Source organism: Diabrotica virgifera, chromosome 9 (genome assembly GCF_917563875.1).
Source record: "Diabrotica virgifera virgifera chromosome 9, PGI_DIABVI_V3a".
Classification (NCBI taxonomy): domain Eukaryota; kingdom Metazoa; phylum Arthropoda; class Insecta; order Coleoptera; family Chrysomelidae; genus Diabrotica; species Diabrotica virgifera.
Genome location: NC_065451.1, coordinates 20,532,315 through 20,549,471, shown reverse-complemented (window position 1 = coordinate 20,549,471; position 17,157 = coordinate 20,532,315). Strand labels below are relative to the sequence as shown.

Here is a 17,157-nt window from a genome sequence, read left to right as displayed (position 1 = left end):
TTTATTTGTGAAACAGTTTGTACGAGATGGACCGTCATAGCATCCAAGGAGCACGTGTGGGAGAATCCAGGACTACACAATCCATAAGAGGAAGGAAAGAAGAGAAAAAGGGCTAGTCAGATTATTTTTAAAAAGGAGAGAGTGTTGTATACCACATATAATATTTTTTTTGTTATTAAACAGATCTACAGCATAACATAGTCTTATAATTTCTTAAAAAATGTTATGGGGAAAACTGTTTACCTGTTTTCAATTATTTCTTGATAACCAAAATGTAAGGGAATCAAAAATGAATAAACATTTTCAATTTCGTTGCAACATGAAACTACAGCCGCATCATTATTCTAGTCCAATCAGAGAGTGCAGCAAGCACCTCTACCGGTTTCGAAACTTATTAGTCTCTCATGAGGAGGTACATATGCTGCTCTCTCTGACCCAACCAGGACAAACCCCGGCGTGCCGTCACGGATTGCAACGAACGAAATGGCAGGGATGCCCTAGCGGCAACTGCTAGCAAAACCTAAGTTTTCAATCTAATCGCACATAAAACAACATCAAAAGATGTTACTCTATATCCTACCAGATTGAAAACAACGGGAACCTTCTCTGGTAACATCTCTATCTACAATTTGCAAGCCATAACGGATGCTGCAGCTATGCTACTAAGGAAGATGAGGGAATTTTACAATTTATAATTCACGTCCCATCTGCTCAGCGCGGTAAAGTTCCAACGAGAATGGTTCCCTTCGTACTCCAACCAGAGTAAACACATAAATCAAAAATGAATAACAAAAATTAAATTTTTTTTTAAAATGTAAGGGATTAATGGTCTTTTTGAGTCTTGTATCGGTTTCAAAACTCTGAGGAATTTTTACAAAGTAAATTAGGTAGGATCTATTGTTAGATTTGCTTTTAGAAAACAAATACGGGAAATTTGAAAGTCACTTCTTAAGAACAAGTCTTGTAGGTGTATAACTTAAGGCCAAATAAATGTGTGCCCATTTCCTTTAACCTTTCTACATGACAGATCATCTTGTAAAAGATCATAAATAACCAAAGCTAATTAAACATCAGCGGTAAACTGAATATTTATAAAATATAAATAATTTATAATTCATAGCTACAACTTTGTACAAGCCCTCTCACATACCTACAATCTGAAAATGTTTTAATTTCTCACTAACCGGAAAATACATATTGCACAAAAAAGAGCGGAAAATGAGAAAAATACGGCCGGTGAGCACGAAGTCGAAAAATTATAATCATATTTTAACCGGAGATACATATCAAATGCAATAAATTAGCTATTCAGTAAGGCTCGTTACAAAGTTAAGAACTTTAAATTTCAGATCTATACACTACAAAGTTCTATCTAACAATTTTCTTTGGACATACGCCCTTTTTGGACCTCATTACATGGACCACCCATGGAAATCTAAGCAGACTTCTGAGACACCAGATTCCTAAAACCTCAACAGGATGTAACTATGAGACAGAATGAGCCAAATGTAGCATTTCACCCCAGAATCCCTACCCATAGAGACAATATTGCTGGACATTTTGCGAACAAAAAATATATTTCATCTCTCTCTGGTGCTACAAGCCAAAGCGAAAAGTTCGCTCTTGTGTTAGCTCCCGTGCGCAACACATCTATATCGTTAGGACCTTTCCTTTGGGTACCATTTCCGTTGAACAAATGCTCTTATTCTCTATGTAATAGTTTAAGAGGATCCGCTCCGTTAAAACCATTTAAAACTCGTACAAGAACTATTAAATCTGCGAGTGAAACCGTCACATGTGTTTAATAAAAACGCGAACAGTGATCAGTGACACAGGACTTGGTAAGATTTTTGGTAACACTGATAATGTTGTCTGTGTATCATAACCCCCTCTTAATTCCACTTGAACCAGCAACCTCATACAGTACACAAAAACTAAAGTTATGTTAATAATTTCATGTACGTACATGCCTTTATTGTACAGTCAGATTGGCCTTGGAAATAATTATAATCACTGAACTGACGTTCTGCAATGTTATTTATGTTTGTAAACGTCACAGTGATCAGTTCCTATAATTTGTATTGGACTATGACCAACATCTGATTATTATGATTTGAACTTTGTTATTCAATGTTGTTCAATTCCTGTGTACTGAAGATTTGCAACCATTGCAAATTCGTAGACCAATGGAAGCAGTGTATGGAAACGCATATTTTGAGTATCCAACCGACAAGAAATAGTGTCGAAAATTTAGGAGTAAAAGAGAGAAAACGAACGATATTCCGCTACCAGGTGTATTAAGTACTGCATCAGAAGACAAGGATATGTCAAGCATGAAGGATTTATTAGAGAAGATCGTCAAATTAAAATCAAAGAATTTTCAGAAAGTATTGGTGTTAGTTTAGGATATGTCCTTACATCATACATAAAAACTGGGTTTCAGTAAAGTTTGTACGAAATGGTTTCCTGGATTTTGCTTGAGATAAACTTGGGTACCATTATTTTGAACTATTCAGTAAAAGCATCCACCCTATATTCTCGATTTATGGCCTTGCGATTTGCACATCTCTTGGCCTCTTATAAAGGTAATCGTTTAGGGTCATTCCATTTCAAATCACTCAATTTTGGAGCAAAAAAAAATGTGGACCTCCGATTTGTCTGAAAATTGGTATATAGCTTCTGCGGGACGTAAAAATAAGATATTTAAGGTCAAAAAAATCTTCTTTTTCTTTTTTTCTCAAAATGTTATTTCATGCGATTTTACAGTGATTTGGTGTTTATTCAAACAAATTTGCATTTTCTGTCGTAAAGTATCAATGAAAAACATAATATTTTAATAGAAAGGGCTCAAAAATGTCATTATATGGCATTATAACAAGTTACTTTGATTCAAAACAAGCTTTTGATCAAATTTTATGGCGTAGAAAACGTTAAAATACCGTTTTTTTTTTACATTTTTCTCCATTCCCAAAATACATCATAATCGATTTGGCTGAAAACTTGCTCACAGATAGACAAACATAGGACTTTAAGTGGTGAGAAGGATTTGAATTATATTACAATACCAAAAAAGTTACATGCAATATTAAGTATAGTCAAAAATATAGGCGTCTACTGTAAGTACAATTAACTCGAAAATATCGACCTCACGACAAAAATTGTTAAAAAGAAATTGTAATAATTGTAAATACGATTTATTTTTAACAATTTCAGTTCCTACTGGAATTCATTCGTGATTTTAAATTTAGGCTACTATTGACTCCCCTAAAGATCAGAAAAATAAAATTTTGGGCAGCTCGGCATTCAAGGTCAAATGCTATACCGACTGGACTGATATATACTTTTGAGTCTGATATTACTACATGTAACTTTTTTGGTATTGTAATATAATTCAAATCCTTCTCACCACTGAAAGTCCTATCTTTTGGCTATCTGTGGGCAAATTTTCAGCCAAATCTATGATGTTTTATTTTGGGAATAGAGGAAAATGTAAAAAACGGCATTTTAACGTTTTTTACACTATAAAATTTGATCAAAAACTTGTTCTGATTCATATAACTTGTTATAATGCCATATAATGACATTTTTGAGTCCTTTCTATTAAAATATTATGTTTGTCGTTGATACTTTATGACAGAAAATGCAAATTTGTTTAAATACACACCAAATCACTGTAAAATCGCATAAAATACCATTTTGAGAAAAAAAGAAGAAGATTTTTTGACCTTAAATATCTTATTTTTACGTCCCGCATAAGCTATATACCAATTTTCAGACAAATCGGAGATCCAAAATTTTTTGCCTGAGTGATTTGACATGGAATGTACTAGCTGTTAGCTATTCAGCATTTAGCAATTAGCTATTCAGCAAAACTCGTTACAAAGTTAAGAACTTTAAATCTCAGATCTATAGATATAGTAAAAAGTTATATCTAACAATTTTCTTTGGATCTAAACTCTTTTTAGGATCTCATAATTTATTACATGGTTCGCCCTTGGAATTCTAAGTTTTGAGACACCACATTTCGAAAGCTTTCACATGATTTAGAGATCTCACCTAAAGTGACCAAGTCTCACTTCCGTACATGAGGATGAGCCTTATGTAGCCTTTCAAGACCCGGATTCATAGGGTTAAACGAACTTCCTGTCGAGGGAGGTATTTATCAAATTTAATGAAGTGATCCTAGTCATTGCTACTCTTATCTTCACTTTCAGGTCACATTCCCACTTGCTGTATCATTATTTGGACCATTTAGAAAGCGTCCACCCTATACTCCCGATTTATGTCCTTGCGATTTTCACATTTTTGGGTCGCTGAGAAAGGCGCTACAAGGTAAATGTTTTCAGTCAGACGAAGTAGCTGCCATAAGAATTATTTAAGCAATATATACCTTAATTTTAGTGGAAATTATGTGTATTGTGGAAGAATAAATTTGTGAACATTTTCTTTACCTTTTCTACATGACAGAGCATCTTGTAAAAGATCATAAATAACCAAAGCTAATTAAAAATCAGCGGTAAACTGAATATTTTATAAAATATAAATAATTTATAATTCAAAGCTACAACTTTGTACAAGCCCTCTCACATACCTACAATCTGAAAATGTTTTAATTTCTCACTAACCGGAAAATACATATTGCACAAAAAAGAGCGGAAAATGAGAAAAATACGGCCGGTGAACACGAAGTCGAAAAATTATAATCATATTTTAACCGGAGATACATATCAAATGCAATAAATTAGCTATTCAGCAAGGCTCGTTACAAAGTTAAGAACTTTAAATTTCAGATCTATACACTACAAAGTTCGCGTGATTTTTTCTAACTTATTATTATTCCTTTTCCCATGGCCTTGTAGGAAAAAAATTAAAATGCGTTTCGATTGTACTGGAGCGATATCTTTTGTTAAATTTCTCAGTAGAGGCAGCCATGGATGATGATAGGAGATTGTTTCCGTTTCTTACGGTTTTTTGTTTTCTGGTTACTAAGAAATAAAAGTGTAATGACGACAATAATTAGGTGAATTCGTTTCAGTGGTGTACACGATATTTTGAAAGGAAATCATTACTCCAGGGAAATAAGGCAAAAATATACCATGTTCGGGACACTTGAGCAGCCAGGTTGCTAATGGATTTTTTGGGTACTACATACCTAATACATTATACATACAAAAATGCCCGTCACAGTTCGGACGAGAAATTTAGTTATTAACAAATAAGTGTCAAAAATGGCAGTTTTTTCGTTTAAATCGCTACGGGTAAAAATAGGGTAATTAAATATCTTATTTATACTGTTATTCTCGTAGTAGATGAGCCAAGCTTTAAAATGGCAGTTTTTGAATTTCGGTTCGATCATTTGTTGCTTCAGAAATTGCAAAATAAGACTAAAATTTCGAAAATAAAAAAAAATGCTATAACTTTTGTGAAAATGACCTTAAGACTTTCATATTGCACGAAAAGTTGAGACAAACAGTCCAAATAATGCATAAAAAATTTTAAGACGATTCGTCAATTAGTTTAAATTTTATTCAATTTGTTTATCCCAATGAGCTTTTTATTCGCAATAATATTGTTCAGAAAATAGTAACGTAATAGCAATTCTGTAAAAATTACATGAAAGAAGAAAAGTCATGATTTTAAAGTATTTAAAAAAAATCATTAAAAAGTCATTTTTATCATTCCAAAAACATTTTACCAAAGTAGGGTCATTTTTAGTTCAAAAACAATTTGAATAACTTTGTTAATATTGACTGTAGATTAAAACTACTTTGAGATTTGAAAAGCTGGTATTTTTATACGAATTTAAAAAAACACTTTTTGCCTAGGTTAATTACAGTCAAAGTTAGCTACTTTTTTATTTAATTGACAGCTACTTTGTTTATAACAATTAAGCAACCCAACTAGCGCCATTTCGAAGTTGAAGGTATATAGTTTATGTGTAAAAGTTTGAGTAAACTTTAAACTTCAACAGAGTTGTTAATAAAGCTTTAAAATAACGTTCTAACGAAATCGATTTGTGGTCGGTGGAAATGAATTATTAAAATCCGTGCACTCAAAAAATGAAACTGATTCTTCAAACATATGCTGCGATTAATATCTCCAGAGCTTGCTGATGGATTTTGATCATAATTTTTTTAAATTGTATGTACTCGTAGTCTTGTAGAGTACGTTATGTACGTAAATCCCCACCTAACATTTCAAAATGTTAGGGGGAGTTCCCCTTATCACTCACGGATATGAAAAATAGATTACGACCGATTCTAAGACCTACCGAATATACATATATAATTTCATAAAAATCGGTCAAGCGGTCTCGGAGGAGTATGACAACTAACACTGTGACAGGAGAATTTTATAGATGTAAATATATAGATGGGTATTAACAAATAGGGGTTGGTGATGGAAAAGTGTAAATTAAGAATTGTATGTATTTTTTAATCCTACATCATATAAAATGAAAATAGACGATTTTGTCCAAGAAAATAAAAAAAAATGTCAGGGGGCGACCCCCCTTATAACTTATGGATATGAAAAATAGATTAAAACCTATTCTCAGTTCCATAGGATATACTTGTAAAATTTCATAAAAATCGGCAAAGCCGTTTCGGAGTAGTATGGTAACTAACACTGTTACAGGAGAATTTTATGTATATTGAAGTAACTGTGAATTAAATAATAAAAGTGGCTAACTTTGACCGTAATTAACATAGGCGAAAAGTTTTTTTTGAAAATTTGTGTAAAAATACCAGCTTTTGAAATTCCAAGGTGAATTTACTCTACAGTCAATATTAACAAAGCTATTCAAATTGTTTTCAAGCCAAAAATTACTCGAATTTTTTCGTAGTGACAAAAATTACTTTTAATGAGTTTCTTCAATAAGTTGAAAACAAGACTATTGTTCTTTCATGTGGTTTTCACAGAATTTCTATATAATTTTTATTTTCTGAACAATAACATTACAAAAAAAAGCTCTTCGGGATAAACAAATTGAATAAAATTTAAACTAATTGACGAATCATCTTATAATTTTTTGTGCAATATATGAACTCTTTGACTCAACTTTTTGTGAAATATAAAAGTCGTAAGGTCACTTTTGCAAAAGTTATAGCAATCTTTTTATTTTCGAAATTTTAGTTTTATTTTGCAATTTTCGAAGCAACAAATGATCGGACCAAAATTAAAAAACTGCCGTTTTAAACATTGGCTCATCTACTAAAAGAAGAATATTATAAATAATATATTTAATTGTCCTATTTTTACCTGTAGCGATTTAAACGAAAAAACTTGCCATTTTTGACACTTATTTGTTAATAACTAAAATTCTCGTCCGAACTGTGACGGGCATTTTTGTATGTATAATGTATTAGGTATATAGTACCCAAAAAACCCATTTGCAACCTGGCTGCTCAAGTGTCCCGACAAAAACCTTATTTCCCTGGAGTACGTATAAACATAACAACTTTACTACAGCTTTTGCGTTTTGGCCGGTAGCAGAACGTTTGGTTGCGGTGGCAGTTTTCTTCGGTTTAATTGTTCCTCCAGTTTCCTTTTTTTTTCTCCTGAACAAGGCTTTGCAGATCCAGAAGACGACGAGGAGGCTGAAGCTAACTTGAAAGATCCTGACGCTATTTTTCCTTTGGATGCACCAATAATCCAGTAGCAACTGCAGCTTTTAAATATGTTTTGATGAACGGTGCAACTTTTCCGCATCTACTTGTAATTTTCAGCGATATATTTATTGATAGCTTGAAGAGAATAACCACCTCTTTCCTTAAGACCCTTAATATAATTGTTCACCATTTCAGATGTTGTCGGATAGAAACACTCAAAAAAATTTAGTTCGTAATATTGATTAACAGTGATTACTGAATAGTATTTCGTTGTCACAACAATTTAATTTGTTGTTTCAACGAACTTTTAGACATTGACGAATGTATTTGGTTATTGTCACAATGATTGAATAATAATTGTGTGAATAACTAGAGTACATTAATCAATAACACTCAATTTATTCAGCCAATAACTTAGTTTCGTATATTTAATAAATACTGTTAATTCTGGCAGCAACTCACGTTCTTGATTTCGTAGATGACAAGCAATTACCTTGGTTTATCGTGACAACGTACAGATTTCATTAAAACAATGTACAAATGTTGTTAATATAGAGTAATATATGATTATTGAATAGATGTAAATTGATTGTTGTGACAACGAATGCATTAATCAATCTACTACTGCATTTAATACCCACAATCAATGCGTTTATTGTGAAAATAATCGTAGTTGTTGAGACAATAAATGTTTTGCTTGACCATTTGAAAGTTAACGGCTTTTCCTTTTCGTGATACCCCTAGCTTCTCGACCGAAATTGCATTTCGTTTTCAAGTGTAGTCCGTAGTAGAAGGAAGTTTTTGTGTGTCTATTATCGTGAAATTTCGGTCGAATTCTTTTTAAATGTATTAATTTTTTTCGAATCCTGGGAAAACTAATTATTATTTTTGAAAATTTAAATGCAAAATAAAATATTACAGTATTATCGAGGGTCTGAAGTCCCTAAGAACCTCTATAATGATTATTTTAATAAGTCACAGGGGTGAAAAAGAGAAAATTTAGTATGATTTTTAATTTCAAATAGGCATACCATTCAACAGAAACTTTTTGTTTATTCTAAGGGACTTTCTGCCCTCGGTAATAATGTAATATTTTATTCTGCGTTTAAATTTTTCAAAAATACTTATTAGTTTTCTCAGAATTCCAAAAAAAAATGAATCCGTATAAAAAGAATTCGATCGAAATTTTGCACCTGCGCTCTCAAAAAGGATTAAAGTGTTATACATTTTTGGAATCACTATTTCAAACGCTTTTAAATAAGCTGTCACATGACGTACTTTCCCATTAAAAAAATCAAAGTTACGCCGCGCCTGTCACCTGAAGAGGGACAAGTTCGGTGTAAAGTTCGAAACATTGATGTTCGAAGTCCGAGCGTTTTGCTTATGTGCTAAAAATAAATAAGTTAATAAGGGTGTGGGGGGAGTATAACACCTATTCCAGTACACTGTATAAGTGAAATCATATGAAAAATCACACCGTGTAAAGTCCTTTAGGTTAAGGACAAAAAGGCCGGATTTAAAAAATTATTATTAATCAATTAATAACATACATTGGGCTATTGCATTCAGTAATTATTAATATAAAATACGTTCACAGTAGGAATGAACGAAACTGATTGTAAGAATGAACAAAATTGCTTGTAAGAAAAACCTTATTTATTGTGGGAATGAACGGAATTAATTGTAACAATAAACGGAAATAATTGTAGAAATAAAAAAATACGTTAGAAGAAATAACACTGTTATTGACACAACGAATAGTCTTCGTCGGTCAATTAACGACGTTGTTGTTTCAATAAATAGTGTTCGTTGACTCAGTGAACAGAGTTCGTAATACCAATAAAGTGATATTATGGTATACATAATGAATGTTCATCCATTCAATAAACGTAATACATTGGCTCAACGAACGAAAATAATGAATTGATGAACATCGTTTTGTTGTCCCAATAAAACCAAGAATTGGACAAATTTTAAGTATTGCGTTTGTTGTCTGAATTAACATTTTTATTGATATTACGTACCTTTTTCGTTGAGTGTAGGTGAATTCGTTTCAGTGGTGTACACGATATTTTGAAAGGAAATCGTATAAAAATATCAACTTTACTATAGATTTTGCGTTTTGGCCGGTAGCAGAACGTTTGGTTGCGGTGGCAGTTTTCTTCGGTTTAATTGTTCCTCCAGTTTCATTTTTTTCTCCTGAAAAAGGCTTTGCAGATCCAGAAGACGACGAGAAGGCTGAAGCTAACTTGAAAGATCCTGACGCTATTTTTCCTCTGGATGCACCAATAATCCAGTAGCAACTGCAGCTTTTAAATATGTTTTGATGAACGGTGCAACTTTTCCGCATCTACTTGTAATTTTCAGCGATATATTTATTGATAGCTGGAAGAGAATAACCACCTCTTTCCTTAAGACCCTTAATATAATTGTTCACCGTTTCAGATGTTGTCGGATAGGAACGTTTTGCCCGTAGATTTCTTGACTCGTTTTACTTTTGGGATGGTATGATGTTTGTGAAATTTCAGATGCTGACGTAGCCGAAGCGACTGATGGTTGGTTTTCTGTACCTGTCATTTATTTGAGATATATAGAAAATCGTAAGTTAACATGCGGTGTGTGGCGATTTACTGACTGAAGAGCGAAAACTAATGCTTACAAACATTTAGATCCTCGAGTGATGAAAGTGAGTCCAAAATGGACTTAAGCAAATGACACTTCGGCTTCATCAATCGAAGCCCTCTACAGAGCCTACGAACCAGAGACGGCGGATTCGACATTTTTTTCTGACGAGACGGCATGACGCCCAACTACATGCATCCACACCGAGGGCAACACCAGTGGATAGTGGATCCACATTGGATTCAAGAAGACAGCGCGAGGAAAATAGCAAATAAGAGACACTGCCCTAGTTTCTGTTACTTTTTCTTCTTTACGTGCCATCTCCGCGACGAAGATTGGCAATCATCATTGCTATTCTTACTTTTGACATTACAGCCCGAAAGAGTTCAGTTGAGCTGCATCCAAACCATTCTCTCAGATTTCTCAGCCAGGACATTTTTCTCCTACTTATGCTGCGCCTTTCTTGAATCTTTCCCTGCATAATTAATTTTAGGAGTTCATATCTGTCACCACGTGTTATGTGACCCAAGTACTGAAGTTTTCTTATTTTGATGGAATCCAGTATCTCCCTGCTGTTCTGTATTCTTCTTAGTACTAGTATTTTGAAGTATGATCTTAAAAATTCTGAACAAATCGAGTCGCAAATGTCGAGGACTGATAAAAAACTGAAAACCCTAAGAAAAGCAGTGATGGGGCTATCGAATAAAGCCAAAAAATCGAGGAACTTGAAAATATATGTATACAGGAAAGCTTTTACTGAATACAAAAAAAGAGGTAAGAAGAGCGAAAAGGGAACCTTGGATCTAATTTTTTCAGAGCATTTCAGATCTACCTGTCAGCACTGGAATCAAAAGATTGTTTCCAAGAATCCGGCACAGGGATAGGGCTAACTTAAAAGACCTGATGGCACCTTTGCCAGTCTAAAAAGAAAACTTTCCGGGATCAACATTATTGATAAGCAGACCTAGAATACAGTGACGGGTTACACTATCACTGTATATTTATGGATCCTCTGTCTAGGTATGGTTAATAGTTAGCAAGCATCGGAACAAGACGAATTTCATGGTTGAAGAACCTGAGAGAATGGTTTGGATGCAGCTCAAAACAACTATTTAGGGCTACTGCCTCAAAAATTAAAATAGCTATGATGATTGCCAACCTCCGTAGCGGAGATGGCACCTGAAGAAGAAGTAGTTAGCAGCTAAGACATTCCTTCAAGAAATTCTTAATTCATTTTTTTTTAATAATGACTGATTTTTATATTTTTCGGCCCTTACGTGTTAGTTAATTATTAGTTAGAAAATCACTTATTGTTAGTTAGGAATATCTAAACTCGCTATACCCGTTTTTAAATTCATCATATTACTAGCCACTAATAAAGAGAAGCTATTTTCAATTGAATTAATTTAACGTAACAAAAACATTTCAAATATATTTTATTCCAACAAAACTTGAATTATCTTGCCACGGTGAATATGTATACATTTTAGATATTGACAGTAATCCATATACGAGTAGGTGACTCTCTTAGTTCAGTGATTTCAACCAGAAGTGGACTAAGGAGTTAAATGTCCAATCAGAAGAGAATTTCTTTGTTCAAACCAAACAGAACTTTATTTTAGCTCAAAGATGGCATAGAAACAAATTTGCATAAGACAATTTATAAAAATAATAGGGTCTCTACGATAAAAAATAAAAAAAATCGCCATAAGAAGTCTTTATAAATTAAAAACATACACATACATACCGTTTTTTTTTCTGTTTTTCGCCATTTGTCTTGCTTCTTGCTAAGATCTACCCTTATTTTGTAATATCTCTGCTCTGTCGCTGTTTTACTTTTTTATTGGCCCATCACTTCTATTTTTCCCTATTGGTTTAGTTTCCCACACTCTTTTCACTCGTCTCTTACTGTCCATCTGTGTTATAATATGATGGAACTATGCCCATTTGATCTCCCTTATTGTGTTAAGCAACGGTTTAATTTTAAGTCTGTTCCTTATATCTTCATTTCTAAGTCTGTCTGTCCTTCTTCCCCTATCGATTTTCTGAGGTATTTCATCTCTGTCAACGTTGGCCTATATATTGTTTGTATATTGTTACCTTCGTTTTTCTTGATATTTCTTTGTTGTTAGGAATCATCTATCTAATCCCTGAAATAGTTTCCCTGTACTCCCTAGTCCATTGTTGAGACCATCCTCAATGATTCCTCTGTTATTTTATTACTGTTCCTAGACATTTGTTTCTTTGATTTATTTTCTGTTGATCTGTCACCACTTCGATAAGCTCTTCCTTTTCCTTTTTCTTTGTTATTTTCATTATCTGTGTCTTCTCTTTATTTACATTTAGACTGTATTTTGTTGCTTCTGAGTTCCATTTTTCTATACTTCCGTTTTCCTGCTCTTTCGACGAATAGTACTATGTCATCTGCAAATGCCTTTATCATTTACATTATATTCCATTCTATATAGTATTTTTAAAAAATTTTCTTACATTCTTTCACTATATTTTATATAGTATATTCGTTTGAACACCACCAAGTTCCTTTTTTTTGCTCAATTTTTTGATAAGATTTTTTAAATAGATATTTCAATTGCAGTATACTGGTAATACCTCTCCAAATTGTATTGGGACTTATTCCCCTGAATATACCTTTTTTCTCATATTTTATCATCCACTACTTGATTTTTTTGTGGTCTTCTCCCATATTTCGGTGTAGTTCTTTTGCTTTTATGGGTGTAAGTGTGCACATTTTAAATTGCAAGTAACTTAGTAACATAAGTACAGCAGGCACTACGATACTATCAAATATTATGACACACTCATAGTTGTTCACGGTCTACACAGTTCTATACACCATAGAAATGTTGTTCTACCACTATTTCGCAAGACGGTGATGTACAGTTGTCAAAGTCCAAAGTGGTTCAGATCCATATATTATAACCAGAACCACAAATTAATAATTGTATATTGTACCTATCTCTTAAGACTAATAGGGATTTTACTATTGAATGTTTTCTTTAAACTTCTGCAAGTAGACCAACTAAGGCCAATTCCTCATTGTATTTCTTGTGTATGGTTGTCTCTGATGATTTTTAAGTCATGACCAAGATTTCTATATTGTTTAACCTCTTCTAAGTCGTTGCTTTCTAATTTTATTATTTCTCCGATACCAAGTAGTCATAAACTTTGTTTTACTTTTTTTTTGCAATCCTGTGCAATCCTTCTTTGGTTGCCTGTGAAAGTTCATTTATCATTACTTCGGCTTTGTGAACAATATCGTAGGCAAAGCGAAGCATTTTTCCGTCGATATTTACCACGGTCTTATTAATTGAGTTTTTGAAGTTATACTTCTTTAGGCATGAGGGTGAATTTTTACATTCCCTGGCGCATGCGCACACCGACAGTATGGTATTAGTTGCTACAGCTTTATGTAGCGCAAATAAGGTGTGCGTGAAAAGAATATATTATTAGTGTTTTTAGTAAATATATTTATTATAATTTTTGTGTCTTTGGATTTGTCTTCCTCGGGAATAAGATATTTTATAATAATAGTAAGTATATTTAGTATTTTTGTATACTTCACTTGGTCTATTAAATTTGTCAGTATGTATGAGAAATCTTGTAATCTGTCAAAGCAAAAGGAATATAGCTCAGTGGTAGAGCGTGTGACCGGAGATCGAGAGGTCCCTGGTTCGAATTCGTGTGTTTTCTATTTTGTTTTATTGAAGTTATACTTCTTTACCGGCGATATGAGGGTGAATTTTTATGTGTTAAAACCTATGATCCCGGCGCATGCGCATTATACCTTTGTTCTGATTGGATGTTCAAATGACATGTCAAAAATTATTCAATATGGCGGCTGTGGCAGAGCTGTAGTTTGATTATTTATGGTTGTTGCGTTTTAAAATTTGTGTGAAAAGAAACAACAAACAAAAGTTAGTTAATAGTTATACTGCCTTTTTAAATAGTTTTCATATACCTATATTTTTGGACTTTTGGACTATTTTTGACAAGGAAAACTCATTCTAATTTGGTAAGTAGTTTTTATTATAATCATATTGTAATTATACAATTGGATTAGGTTGAAATACAGTAGAGCGTCGATTATCCGAACTAATTGGGGGACATAGGTGTTCGGAAAACCGATTTGTTCGGATAATCGAACTACAATATATTGATACATATTTATAGTCATACATATTTATCCACAAGTGAATAAAAGCCATATTTATATACCTACATATTTATTTATATCTTGATAATGACAACTAGCAACTAAACAAAAAAGTGCAGTCTTTGCAACAACATAATTATTTTTGGATACAATATTGAAGAAAATTTAAGATATTTTAAGCGTCAATTACTAACACTTGCTCGGTATTCGAGTGCGGGACGCGGGAGTCGATAGTTCGAATAAGCGGTCGTTCGGTTGATCGACGTTCGGATAATCGACGCTCTAGTGTACATTTATTTTCTCAAGAATGGGGATTTTAGAGAGAAATCCCAAATTAGGTCCGATTTTTATTTTTAAATTACGATTTTTTGGCGTAGATTTATTTATCTAGTAGGTATGTAATGCTTTGATTTACATACTTAATTTGATTACCAACAAAAGTTCTACCAATCTTCATCTAATATATTGTTTTCTTACTGTTTTGTTATATTTTTTATATTTTCTTTCACAAAATTTAAACTACATAATTTAATTATATTCAAAACAACTGTCAAACAGTAAAACATTCAGTTACCCTATTTTTCCACATGACAAATAATGTGGAATTGGACGAGTGAGTCTAGGCTTCGATTACGAATCAAAGCGCCACGAAATTCACGGGTTCGATTCCCGATGCAAGTTTTTATTTTTTTATTTTTTATGCATTTTATGATTGTAAGTATATTTGTTATATATTTTTTTTTTTCAGAAAATGCGTATTTAAAATTTTTGCCAACAATTATTTTCGTTCAGAAATCATTTTTTCTTTGTGGCATTTTTCAATGTGTTTGTGTGCGTTTTATTCTTTTATTTTTTTAAATTTTTGGTATTGTCTTAAAAATCACATAATATGTAGTAGAAGTATAACTTCTTACGTGCGTACAAAGTACACACACATTCTTTTTTTGGTATTGGTTTAATAAACAATTTTGGAAAATAGTAAGAAAAAATTAATTTAATCTTTAAATAAAATACAAATAACCTGTTGAAAGTAGTTAGGGTTACTAGGTAATAATTAATTAGGTCATCATGTTACAAGAGGTGACAGGCAACTAATCTGAAATCTCATCTATTAGTTGCCTGTCACCTCTTATAACATAATGACCTAATTAATTATTACCTAGTAACCCACTTACCACGTGTGGGAGTCATATGTTGCCCTAAAGCCACATCCATAGGAATTATATCTATCCTTTGGATTTTACGATGTTTACATTTATATAAGACTTTAAGTCTATTTTTAAAAGGTATTAACCTTTGTATTTTTGGGTGGCTCACCATGTTCTTGTAACACTGATGATGCTCTTGTTACAGAGCGAAAACGTTTTGTTTCTATGTTTGTAGCCCTATAGGGGCTTTTTAAACTAATATACCTTTTACCAGGACAAAATTTTTTTATTAAATTTTACTTGAAAAAATAAACAATATAACATGTCCATATTTAAGTATGGTTTTATTTAAAGAGTAGCTTATTCCTATGCAGTTTAATGTGGTCCACTTCTTGCTTTCTGCAAAATCCACTCCTGGATCTCGAATATACGAATCCAGCATTTAGTTATATCCTTTTTGTATAATAAGAATAGGCAATTTCTAAGTATTGCATTTATAATTCCAGACAGGTATTGTTTCTTCCTTTCATTCATATTGTTTGACAGCGTTTTTGTATTATCCGCTAGAATGACAGTATTATTTCCACCTATTTTCATTTGGTCGAAGAGAAGAGCCATAATCAGATAAGCTAACAAAATTATTGTGGCGCTAATAAATTCTGTCAGCTAATATTATAATATATGTACATTTGCGTAGCTTGTTTATGCTTATTTCTGTTTATATTCAATCATCGTAACTTTTTTTTCTTTGAGACTATTGTCGGAGCGATTAAAATTATATACGAGAAGTAGCATGTATAGCGTTGTGCGTAATGCAGTGACTTGAATTGGCACATTTAATTGTTTATTTATTTAGACGTACGGCAACCTTTTGACAAAAAGTTGTCGTGCGTTGAATGTTTAAATTTTAGAAGATATGTTTAGACAAGTAATCTACACAAAATTCAGAAATAATATTCTAAAGAGTTTGAAGCAATTTTAAAAGTTTCGAACCATAATAACATAGAAGAAACGTGGAAAGCAATAAAACGTCACATTTCGATAGCAGCAGAAAAAGTAATAGGATACAAAGAAATAAAAAGGCAAAAAGAATGGTATGACGAAGACTGCCAAACAGCAACCAGGAAAAAAACCTACCTCGAAAGAAATGGCTGAAGACAGGTAGAGAAAAATATCGGGAAGAGTATAGGAGAAAAAAGAAAGACTCAGACAAATGCTGTACAAATAAAAAAAAAGATATGGATTGATGAAGTTATAGAAGAGTTGGAAGTAAATAGCAAAAATAATGTAAAGTTTTACAAATATATAAAATCACAAAACAAGAAGGAACCAACAGTTAAGATTGATGCCAAAATATGGGAGAAATACTACGAAGAGTTATTTAAGGCGAGAGAAAGCTCTCTCGAATATACAGAAGAAACAGACCTTGATGATGAAATCGAAATCGAAAAGCCGACATATGAGGACTTTTTACGTGAAATAAGAAATCCAAAACAAAAGAGAGCAGCAGGTCCAGATGAAATCCCAAATGAGTTAATAAAACGAGGCGGAGAAAAACTACAACGGAAAATATACGACCCAATAATAAGGATTTGGGAAGAAG

The 17,157-nt window shown here is 32.7% G+C and overlaps 1 pseudogene; it reads right to left on the bottom strand.

Moving 5' to 3' along the window:
- Positions 1 to 9,663: 9,663 nt before the first annotated feature.
- On the bottom strand, positions 9,664 to 10,187 carry LOC114331201 (histone H1-III-like; annotated as a pseudogene).
- Positions 10,188 to 17,157: the final 6,970 nt, after the last annotated feature.